This window comes from Nilaparvata lugens, chromosome 7, assembly GCF_014356525.2.
Source record: "Nilaparvata lugens isolate BPH chromosome 7, ASM1435652v1, whole genome shotgun sequence".
In the NCBI taxonomy this organism is placed as follows: Eukaryota; Metazoa; Arthropoda; class Insecta; order Hemiptera; family Delphacidae; genus Nilaparvata; species Nilaparvata lugens.
Window position 1 is genome coordinate 38,246,762 of NC_052510.1, and position 12,248 is coordinate 38,259,009.

At 32.0% G+C, this 12,248-nt stretch overlaps 1 long non-coding RNA gene across 1 annotated transcript; it reads left to right on the forward strand.

Moving 5' to 3' along the window:
• The first annotated feature begins 1,544 nt into the window (after window positions 1-1,544).
• LOC120352401 lies at window positions 1,545-4,305 on the forward strand. Its single transcript, XR_005571823.1, has 3 exons — window positions 1,545-1,917; window positions 2,578-2,691; window positions 3,604-4,305. It is a non-coding gene; the product is annotated as an uncharacterized LOC120352401 (long non-coding RNA).
• The last annotated feature ends 7,943 nt before the right edge of the window (window positions 4,306-12,248 follow it).

A 12,248-nucleotide genomic window follows, 5' to 3' on the forward strand; every position in this document is an offset into this window, starting at 1 on the left:
AATCGCTTATAGATTTACATATCTTCATTACTATATTCTTTTAACTGGTCACTGGGGAATCGGCTGGTTTCTGTTCCTCGGTATTTTTTTCTATATGAGAGGCTACCATTATTTTTTTACAATAAGTATATACAAAATATATTTCACTCGTGCAATCTCAAGAATTTATTCATATTTCAATTCTCGAATCTGTATTTATGTTACTCTTATCAATCTTTTTCTGTTTATGAAATTTCGTCAATGAACAATGTAATAGGTAATATTCAATTTCATAATTATAATACAAACTATCTTATACTCACCTTCTTGTTAACAAAGCCAGACATTCTATTATCTATATAATATTATGAATAGACTATTGGCTACCCACTGTAACAAGAACCCACCCCCTACACTCAGACGAATAGTCTTGTAGGGGTATTCCAGTAAAACATGCTCTGTAATACAATGTAATCTGTATTTTGTATGGAATAAAGAATATTTGAATTTGAATTTGAATTTGATTCCGAGGCAGATGCAAATTTCGACCCTACATGAAAAGCAAACCTGCTAAATATGGTTTAAAAATCATGTGTCTGACTGACTCAAAAACATCTATTCAACTCTTATGTGTACACAGGTAAGAAGTGCATTCCAAATCCTGACCAGTTTCTACTGCCTACAGCAAGTGTTCTTCATTTAGCTGAACCAATATTCAAGACAAACCGAAATTTGACTGGTGACAACTGGTTCACTTCCATTCAACTTGTAACCTACCTTTCATCTCAAAATTTGACTTATGTGGGAACAATAAAAAAACAAGCGTGAAACACCTCCAGTCTTCAATCCAAAACTTAGTTGATAGGAATACTCATCATTGTTTGGTTTCACCAGAAAGATGACCTTGGTGTCCTATGTACTCAAAAGAGGGAGATGTGTTAATTTGCTATCTACAATGCACCACAACAAAGTAATCAGTGAGGATGCAAAGAAAAAACCGGAGATCATACAATTTCACAATTCAACAAAAGGTGGTGTTGATTCCCTTGATCAAAAATGTGCTAACTAGTCTGTTGGTCGCAGATGCAACCGATGGCCCCTGGTTATATGGTATGCACTCATGAACATTGCTGGAGTAAACGCTCATATCATAAGGAATGCTGCTGACCCACACTTCAACATTGACCCACAGCTACTTCGGAGATCACAGATCATAAACCTTCCTAGAGAACTTCGAAAGTCAATCTGTGAGTTTGCTGGCAATGACATTGTGGATCCGCCTCAAAACCAGCAAGCTGATGTGAAATGCCACAGATTTTTTCTCTGTACTGGTGACAACAAACACCCTACATCTTGTGTGAAATGCTTCAAGACAGTTTGCAAGCAGCACAGCATCACAACTATGACCATTGTTTGCCGAGAATGTGTAGAATAAATGAGTGAGTAATATTCCATATTATTATCATTATTATTATTATATTATTATTATTATTATTATTATTATTATCATTATTATTATTATTATTGATAATATTATTACTTCTTTCATGAAGGTAAATGATTTTTTGGCCCTAATACAATTCTACAGAAAGATAAGTTCAGAAACAAAAATAATTGTTGGCTTGGTCACATTTGACCCAGCCATACCATTAAAGGGGATTCAATCTGTGAATCTATAAATTCAATTTATCTATAAAAAATGTGTAAAAGATTTTTATAAAAAATTAAAAAATAATGTAACACAAAAAGAGAACATCAGGGATATCATATTCAATAAAAAAACTGGGATTTACACAAGTAGAGAGAACATTTACATACAAAATGTAAGACTTTTTGAAAATTTTCAGTACATAACTTTTACCTAAGTCAGTTTTTTTGTGAACTGATAAAAACTATGTTATTACAGGTTTTTTTGGAGATGAACTCATACTCTATGAGGTAAGGATACAGAAGAGACTTTTGTTCAACAGGATGTATTTTTTTTATTTTTTCAAAAATAGTACTGCACATTCTTGACATGCTTCAGATTTTTCCAACATAAATATTCTTTAAACTGTAATTTCATATTGTAAATGGTCTTGGAACAACAAGTAGACTATATTCTTATTTGATTTTAAATATAAAGATCTAATTATACATCTAAGAGTATTTTTTTTTAATTTGGGGTCATTTTTGACCCAACCATACCTTGAGTGTGACCCCAAAGACACCATACCAGTTGAGGGCTAGGGCGATCATATGGTGGTGATTCATAGAGTTGGTCTGCATATCAATTAGTGTTGGAATGATAATGATTTTGAGCATATGATTGGTCTGAACGGTGGTTAGATACTGCCATCACAGATTGTATACCATATAAGTGATTTATAAGATGTTTACAACCGGTTATCAGTTGTGTAGCTAGTGCCATTCTGACTTGGAAAGGTAGTTTTTTCAAGATAATATTTGCCAGGGCGGAATCGTTTATGGGTTCTTCCAATTGAGAAGTTTTAAATTGGAGTTCAGTGACGAAAGTAGTGTAGGCACCATCTTGAAATTGCATGATATGATATCTGCTAGTGCGTCCAACTGTTTACTTCTTCTCCAATATTGTTCTAGGAAGACTGCAATAAACTCATCCAGAAACAAAACTCATGGGCTCTACTCCGGAAAAACAGCAGGGGTTCACCGCTCAGTAAGATAGTTAGTCAGAGCTGCCACATATTCCAAGAGGTGGGTGCTAGGGTTTGAACCAGTTTTATTTGATCAATAAACGGTTTCGGCTGTAGGTGGCAATCTGTATTGTCAAATCTACCTAGTCAGTATGCCAGATCAATAGATCTACCAGTATGCCAGTTGAATTAATAGTATCATTGGAATGGATTATTTGAGTTCTTCATGGAAACTGATGGACTTGGTTTACTAATTCTATTATTTTATCCTGAGATACTTGCCATTGATTATTGTTTGAATCCCTATTGGTCTCCACTTCTTGATTTAATTTTGTTAACGTTGTGTGTTGTTCTTGAATAGCTGCCTCTAATGATTTGCAAGACTCTCCATTCTGATTAATATCGGTTTTTAATTGATTTATTTGCAAGCACATACTGTTTTGTTTACTGTTAATGGATTCAATGGTACTAGTGTTTTTGTTTATGGTGGAAGTTATATTCTGAGTTTTAATATTGCAACTTGCTCTTGAAAATCTTTTTGACAATTGGCTTTAATTTTGGTTCCTAATTCTTGTATCTGTGTGTCTTTTTGTATGGATAAGTTGTCTATCCGTTGGCTTAATTTACATGTAACTGTGTCTATCCTTGTCACTAAGCCCTTTGTAATTTTTGCCTGATCTTCCATTTTTAAATCTATCATAGCTTTAAGTTCCTCCCTATAACTTTCCACTTAGTTATTTATGTCATCACATTTACGCTCTTCTGCCTGTATTTTATGTGTAGTCTCCTTCATGCCCCACTCTACTGCATTTTTAGCTGAATCTTCAATTTCCTTATTCTCTTCTTTGATTTCTTGCATCAGGTCGCTCATTGCATTTTGTAACATAACCGTAAACATACTACTAGTTTGGTCCATTGGTACTTCTGTTAATGGGTCTAGTTCAGTGTTTGATAATATGCTCTGTTTCCCCAGATGTTGTTCTGACTCCTGAAGTGGAGTCCCTTGGAACATCTGCTACCCCGGTGTTCAGCGGTGCGTCGGTGGCTTCGATCTGAGTGGATGACAATTGCTGTAAACCTTGAGGGTCGAAAATTTTAGAACTAACACCTCCGGTTTCCCTCTCTCGTGGCATATTGACGTCGTCCATTATGGGATTCAATGTACTGGGAGTCGACAAAGTGGGATCTGGGCAACTGCCGTTTATATATGAAACATTGGAATTAGCTGGAGTGTGATTCATATTGATACTGTGTTGAAATTGGAATTTAATAAAGTGAAAAAATTTAAGCAACAAGGCCTTTATAGTGGTCCACAAGATAGAATTTACATGCATAAGTGAGTGAATAAAGTGGTGACAGTGATAAAAGTTTTCAAAAGAAGGACAAAAACGATCAGGTATTTATCAATTGCTATGTTATTTAAAGCTTATTATATCTTATTTTCTCACCAGATCTGCTAATTTGCCTAATATGCCTGTATTTATAACTATGCGGACTTCTTTTGAAAACAATGTTATGGGAAAATGATCAAATGCCAAACTCCAATTAACTTATTGCTGATTGTAGCCAATATTATTTTTAAAAGTGGCATATTTTTAAGTGACTTGTGAATGAATTGATAAAATTCAGCAAATAAGGCCCATAAAATATCATATAATAAAAGTAGTAAAATAATTACCCTCTTTCACATAAAATGCTCACTTTTTTAAAAATTATTCTTGCTTGCAGTCACAAAATGATAGTTCCTCAATGCCCATCGTTCATTCATGACAAATCCCAATCTATATTGACTTGTTCTATAGCTATCAGCGATACACAGCCCCTGATTTGTACTCAATCATGCAATTTATGAGCTCTGTTCTCATCATTAGCCCCATGTTGGATACGCCATGTTTGTGTCGTAATTTTTGATTTCTATATAGATATAAGGGCTCTGATTTTTGTACTAGACAATATGGTATCACCACCAATGCCACTCGCCACCATTCGACAAAGGGGTCAGCAATGTAAGATGATACTGAACAGAGTCAAAGGCGATACCAATCTATATTGACTTGTTCTATAGCTATCAGCAATACACAGCCCTGATTTGTACTCAATAATGCAATTTTATGAGCTCTGTTCTCATCACCAGCCCCATGTTGGATACGCCATGTTTGTGTCATAATTTTTGACGTCACATGTGCCCTGCTTGGCCGCAGTCGGTAGAGCAAAGATTTTTGAATAGATTTGATATTTTTTGTGATTCCTGAAAGAAAAGTAACACCAGTTCCTTTCCAGCTCTTCCAGGAGCTCAAACAATTCTCTGCTTTCGATGGCTGCAAACGTCAGCTGCTTTAACAGTTCACAGTTCTCATGACTGATTCGGTTGACTCCACAAATATAGATGCAGGAGAGGTAGATAGATATAAGGGCTCTAATTTTTGTACTAGACAATATGGTATCACCACCAATGCCACTTGCCACCATTTGACCAAAAGGGTCAGCAATGTAAGATGATACCGAGCAGAATCAAAGGCAATACTCTATCAGAATACCTTAAAAATTCTATTAATTTGTATTGCTGCTGCAACTTAATACTATGACCCTTGAGTTTTTTCCAAATCGGATGCAATGGTCCTGAATAATTCAAATGAATCTTGGGAACATATTATTTCCAAAGACTTAATAATCAATGCTGTATATTGCCGATTCACATCGATAATACTGATAATAAAATAGACTATAACAAGATTGGTCATGCATGAAGACAGGGTAATAAATGAAGGGTACACCATTCAACAAACATAAGAAAAAATAATTATATGAAATATCAATGAGCAATAATGAAAAATAGAGCAACAAATATATATGTATATATATCGAAAAATATCACAGATAGCTCACTAAAAGATTTTACTTTGCTTATTAGCATCAATGAATACCATGTGCTTCTCTAATCAGCATAAATATACTTTCAAATTACGCAGCTCAGTTGTCAACTTGCTGTTGCTTGTCGAATAAAACTTATGAATCTTATTTCCAAATAAATATGAAAAATATAAATATCAAAATATATATCTCTCAGGGCTTGGGTTCGGCCCATGGTGGAAATCAGATAAATCAATTTATCTTATAAACATGAGCTTCGTAAAACTTCTAATAAATTACGGATTAAAAAAAGATATATGAGTGAGCATATAATTATAATAAATCAAATATTAATAATATATTCCATCTGTGCATATTCAAATAGTTAATCTCATAAATAGTTCTTAAGAATGTTCCCTTTACGTTTTAAGACTTGAGCAAGTATTGATAATACTTTTGATATTTAAATAACCTTTCGACGAGCTAGCTTTATATAATTGTGATTTACTCGTAGCACTGAGGGCCCTCCTTAATAACTTTTTCAAACTCACATGTCGATTTTCCACAATTATGATGGCAATCCGGATTCGTTCCAATGTCCCAGGCCTTTCTGGTGGGCTGCTGTCGTCTTCTCCAAAGGGATTATTTGAATTTAATGACTCATGTCATACTATGACTTCACTGAGTCTTATCAAATTTAATTTTTAATTATTCAAGCAACTTAAAATTTTTAAACGTAAAATTATTTCAAAAGGGATCTAGTCTTGTGCTATCTAAATTGGTGGATGTCCCTGGTGACCTCTGGCAAGCAAGTGGGCTTGGATCTTCCCCTATTCTTTTACAATCACACCTCCAACTTTCCAATTTACATAAAGTTTGAATATCCACTCTCACTGGTGGTTTTAAAATACTCTGCTATGAGGTAATTCAAAACTGTCAAAAAGTCCAAACAACGTGTAACGTATAAAAATTCGATAAGCAAGCAAAATTGCTAATTGAAAAAAATTTATAGGTCTGGAGCAAAACAGCTATTCTATTATCGCCAAGTGCAATAACAACAAGTAAAAGATTAGATAATAACAGGTACTATGGCTAAAATTGGAACAGCTGAATAGAAAAGAATTTTATTTGCTATTTATTATATTATGTAAAGTATTGGAAATTTTGAGGTTAGGCTTTAATACCTACTGGTCGGTGACCTAATAATCGATCAAGCCATATAATGTGAAATCTAGCCAGACACCTTGGCAAAAAATTTATTGTAAACAAATAGTATTGAACTAGAGGATTTGAAAAGCACATGACTAATTGTTGTAGAGGGAAAAAAACTTATAACATTTAAAAATATTTATTATCTGTAATGAGCATGAACAAATACACCAAAATAAATAAATAAAATATTAAGGAAGTAGGATAGTCATAGGCGCATGGATACATTAGTGAATTTGCATGAACCAATCAAATTACAGTAATCGATGGGTGGCAATAGAGAGCCGATTCAAATTTATCTATAAATATTTTTATAAATGATAAGAATTTATAAATTATCACTACTCAGTTTATGTATGGGATATGGTCTGAGTAATTATGAAATATAATACCTAAGATATAGGTAATAATTTAGTAGATTAGCACGGGCTATTTGATCTTTTTAATGGCATAGTAGTGAAATATTTAAATGTATGCAAATTTGTAAGTTGGAAATAGGATTGTAGAAAATAAGGGTAGGACTTGCCCACTTGCCTGCCAGACACTGCCATGGAATGCCACTAAATTTTATAGAGCACAAGTCCCTTTGTTAAATTGTACGTTTGAAAGACTTAAAATATAAAATTCATTAATTTATTTGTATAAGACTTGGTGATGCTGTATTAAAGTGTAAGTCATTAGATATTTATTTATTCCCTTGGAGAGGATGACTTCAGCCACCAAAATCCAGGACGACCAGGAAATTTGAATCTCCACCATCGTCTTGTGAAAATTCTGCACGTGAGTGATAAATTATCGAAATATATAAAGTTAGGGCGCCCTCAGTGCTTCGAGTGAAACAAAAATATAAAAAGCTAGCTCATCGAAAGGTTATAAATATTGAAATTATAATAGAACTTGCGCAAGTCTTAAAAAGGTACAAAAAACATATTTTATTGGATAAGAGTTGTATCAAATTTATATGTCCAAAGATGCACACATTAAAGGAGTATTTAAATTTAATATTATAATGTACATATGCTCACTCAATCATTAATTTTATTAGCAAATTATTTATTTATTTATTTATTATTTATTTATTTACAATAATGTGTGGAAGCAACAGATCAAAAATATATTTCTACATTTATTTGTTCATTGAGATTTTCCTGTACAATATATGTATCAAATTTTTTTATGGTGTATCCTTTATTTATTTCTCCACTTCCATGCATGACCAATCTCTTATTATTATTTATCGAGTTATCAGTATTGAAATATTAAGAAAATTACCATCCGACTTTATTCTTCACTGAATAAGTTGGTTTAGTCAGCGATATTTAGCATTGATAATCAAATCTTTGAAAATAATATGTTTCAGAGATTTATATAAATTATCCAAGAGCAGTGAATTGCAGGAGCTCCTGGGCGAGCCTATAAGAATTTTGTCTAAGTTGTATTCTAATAATCACAACCAGAGTTGTATAATTTTTTACTCATGCTTTACCGACTGCAGCCAAGCCAGGCAAACCATTAGGCCTATTCACAAAAATAATGTTACAAACGATATCATATTACCACCCAAAGAGTGAATATTCTATTCTTAAATTCTAATTTTACATATGTAACATAAATCTATATGTTCTCCAAAGATAACCATTTCTTATTATTTATATAAATAATACGTGTATATTTTGAATTAATTCGCTTTTACCGCCAGTCAAATACTGCATTGTGATTGGTACATCCTAAAACTACATCATGTATCCATGCGCTGAATAAAGTTACATCCCATTTCCTTCATCTTTTTGTTTTGTTTTTTATATTTTGTTCATGCTTGTTTGATATAATGAATATTTTTGTGTTTTCTGGAACACTTTTTTGTTTACATTGATTTGAGATGCTTGCTTACTAAACCCTCTGATCATAGTCTAAGAAAATGCTATTTATACACAACTAATTTGCCACGAGGTGTCTGGCTAATTCTCAAAATATATGGCTCGACCGATTACTTAGGTCGCCGACTAGTAAATACCAAAGAACCTAACCTCAAAATATTATATATTTTATATTATTGAATAAATGGCAATAATACTTTTATTTTCATTTGGCTGTTCAAAATCATAGCATTGAGAGCCGTTATTATCTAATCTAGACTGTTGACACCGTATCTGGTTATAACAATACAGCTGCTTGCTCAAGACCTATCAATTTCCTTTAATTACCAGATTTTGGGGGATAACCAAAATTATATTCTTACAACATTTAAACATTTAAACATTTAAACATTTAAACATTTAAACATTTAAACATTTAAACATTTAAACATTTAAACATTTAAACATTTAAACATTTAACATTTAAACATTTAAACATTTAAACATTTAAACATTTAAACATTTAAACATTTAAACATTTAAACATTTAAACATTTAAACATTTAAACATTTAAACATTAAACATTTAAAATTTAAACATTTAAACTTTAAACATTTAAACATTAAACATTAAACATTTAAACATTTAAACATTTAAACATTTAAAATTTAAACATTTAAACATTTAAACATTTAAACATTTAAACATTTAAACATTTAAACATTTAAACATTTAAACATTTAAACATTTAACATTTAAACATTTAAACATTTAAACATTGAACATTTAAACATTTAAACATTCAAACATTTAAACATTTATATATTCAAACATTTAAACATTTAAGTTATACATTCAAACATTAAGAGAAATGCCAAACCGTCGACTTGTTTCTTAGACATCACTCCGATCAGTCAATTAGTTCTTCAACTTGGTGCCAACCTAATGAAGTCATCTAACCTGACAAAATTATTTATTTAGTTGCCAGTAGTCAACAACTGTTTTGAAGAGGTACTCTCTCTAGATTATAGTTCTATAGTAACATATGATATGGACAATTCAAATATAATTAAGAGATTGGGAGAAGAAGAATATACATGCTAAAAGATGAACTTTACACCCTTAAAAACCACCCTCAGAGTTGAAATATCGCCAAAAGATTTCTTAGTGAGCACCTAGGACGTATGAGGACGCTATATTCCAAGTTTTGTTGCAATCAATCTTGTAGTTCTCCAGAAATCGTGATCAATGAGTCAGTGAGTCAGTGAGATAAGAATTTTATAAGTATAGAAGATGGAAGATAATAGATAGATGGATATATCATCCATCTATGTATCATCTCCTATACTATAATGAAGGAAATGAATAAGAATGAATTTTGAAAGGTTTGAGATATCGATGTGTGGTTTTCACCATACCTTTACTCTGGTAATCCTATATCGGAATCATGTATCATAAAATGACCACCTTTCAATTGAAAAAGAAGTTGGATTAAAAATAGCGGTTACAAAATGGCAGAAAAAATTTGGGTGCGACGGAAAACCTGTTTTTATCATTTGAAAAGGATCCTCAATCATATCTATCTTCTAATTTACCTTCCAAGAGAAATGTTCTGCTGCTTCCTTACAACAACTGAAAGCATGTCAAATAATTGAAAACTTGACAAATTGAAAACTTTGTGTTATCAAATATTGAAGAATTTAAAAAAGTTTTATAACCATCCTCGGTTAAGCAAGAATCTATATGCAAAATTTCAAGTTTATCAGTCCAGTAGTTCAGACAGTAGTTTATCAGATGCATCAAACATAATTTTCCTATACTTTACATATGTATACATGTATAATCCAGTTCTTTAAATATAAAGAAAACAAAAATCTCAGTACCCTTTCTTTGAAATATTTTATCACAACATGTTTCGGACATTTATGCCATTTTCAAGTGATATGAAGTAAAAAAAGGACATTATTTCACTTGAAAATGGCATAAATGTCCTAAACATGTTGTGATAAAATAATTATTTCAAAAAAAGGGTACTGAGATTTATATTTTCTTTATATTTATATTACAAGTAGCCCTATACAGAAAAGAGATAATCCAGTTCTTTCCTTTATTATAGTATAGAAGATAATAGATGGATGGATGATCATTGTTAATTTACTAAAAGATAGAATAAGTCGAATAGTCCCCCTTTCATAGGGAGTTTTGACAACCCACAAAACTCATTTTTCATTTGGCGATAAAACGTTAACCAACGTACCGTATGTGCAACTGAGGGAAAGTTTTATTCTAAACATATGTTTGTGAGATAATTTCTTTGATGCAGCTGTTTAACATTCACCATATTATTATACAATTGTGAAAATGTGTTGAGAAAATGAAAATATTTATTAATTATCAAAACAATACTATTATTATATTTATAATAGAAATGTTATCATTATTATAAAAAATATTTATCAACTATCAAAACAATATTATTGAGGTTAAGTGGTATCAGGTAGAAAGCAATAATAGGAACAGATGTATCTTTTTCAATTTCGACCATTTGATTTGGTGATTTTCTTATGAAATCGTATGTACTATTAATGAAATTTGAACATTAATTCTGAAAAATCTAGAAGGGAGATTGAAATTTGGGTTTCCAGGTGCACGAGATTGATATTTTTAGAATCTATGTGCAAAATTTGGAGATCTAAATAATTCACGTTTTCACGGTATGCAATCCACAAGTTGACATGTTTTGATGAGAACAAACGAACACACAAACAAACAAATACACGAACAAACACAACCCTACTCTCTCTTATTATATGGATGAATTTCATTCATCTCGGTACATTTTTCCTTTGGAATACCGCTAGAAAAATCTCCAATGGCACATTTTCAACCAAAAGGGCATTATAAAGATGAACAATGGTTTATCACACTTATCTGACTCAGTGGTGAATGTCAATAAGTTTTTCATTTCTCAATGGACTCGTTTAATTTGTCACCTGACTATTCCTCTATTCCTGTATGAATGGAATCCCATGGGAGTTGAGTATCATCGAGCTACATCGGCTTATTGCTCAACTCAGTGTCATCATTGGTGAGAGAGTAACAATGCCTGGCTGGCATGAAAATCGTCCTGCTCATGGAGATGAATGAATTTATATGCTGACCATTGAAGCACTGTTGCTCTTTGAACTCGAGATTTAAACCAAATTCAGAATCAAAATCCGAAATCCATATTACCTTGTAGTTTATTTCATTGTTTGTGATTCGAAATAAGCAGAAGCATCAAGTAGCATCCCAAACTATTCCAAATGATACAAACGTTTTATATTAGTTCATAAGTTATTAGATAAGTGGAGAAGTTTACATTACATTCAACAGCTTTTGTAGAACTCTTTCAAGTATTTCTACCCCATTCCGCTTTTCTAAAACACACTTTTTATAGTGGAAAGGCAGTCTCTAGAATACTCTTGTTACCGTACTTGAATATCCTGTGGTATTTGAATTCCTTCACACTGTGGTTTTTGTTTTGAGTGAGTTTTGAACTTCCTCACTCTATACAGAATTTTGCCCGGCGCCAATCTATCACTTTGGAATGATAAAATGATAACTTTACTTCACTCACTGTGTGGATACTTAAATTTCACCATAGAGAAACAATAGCGTAAGTAGATATCCCATGGTATAGGGAATTTATGTCACAACTTT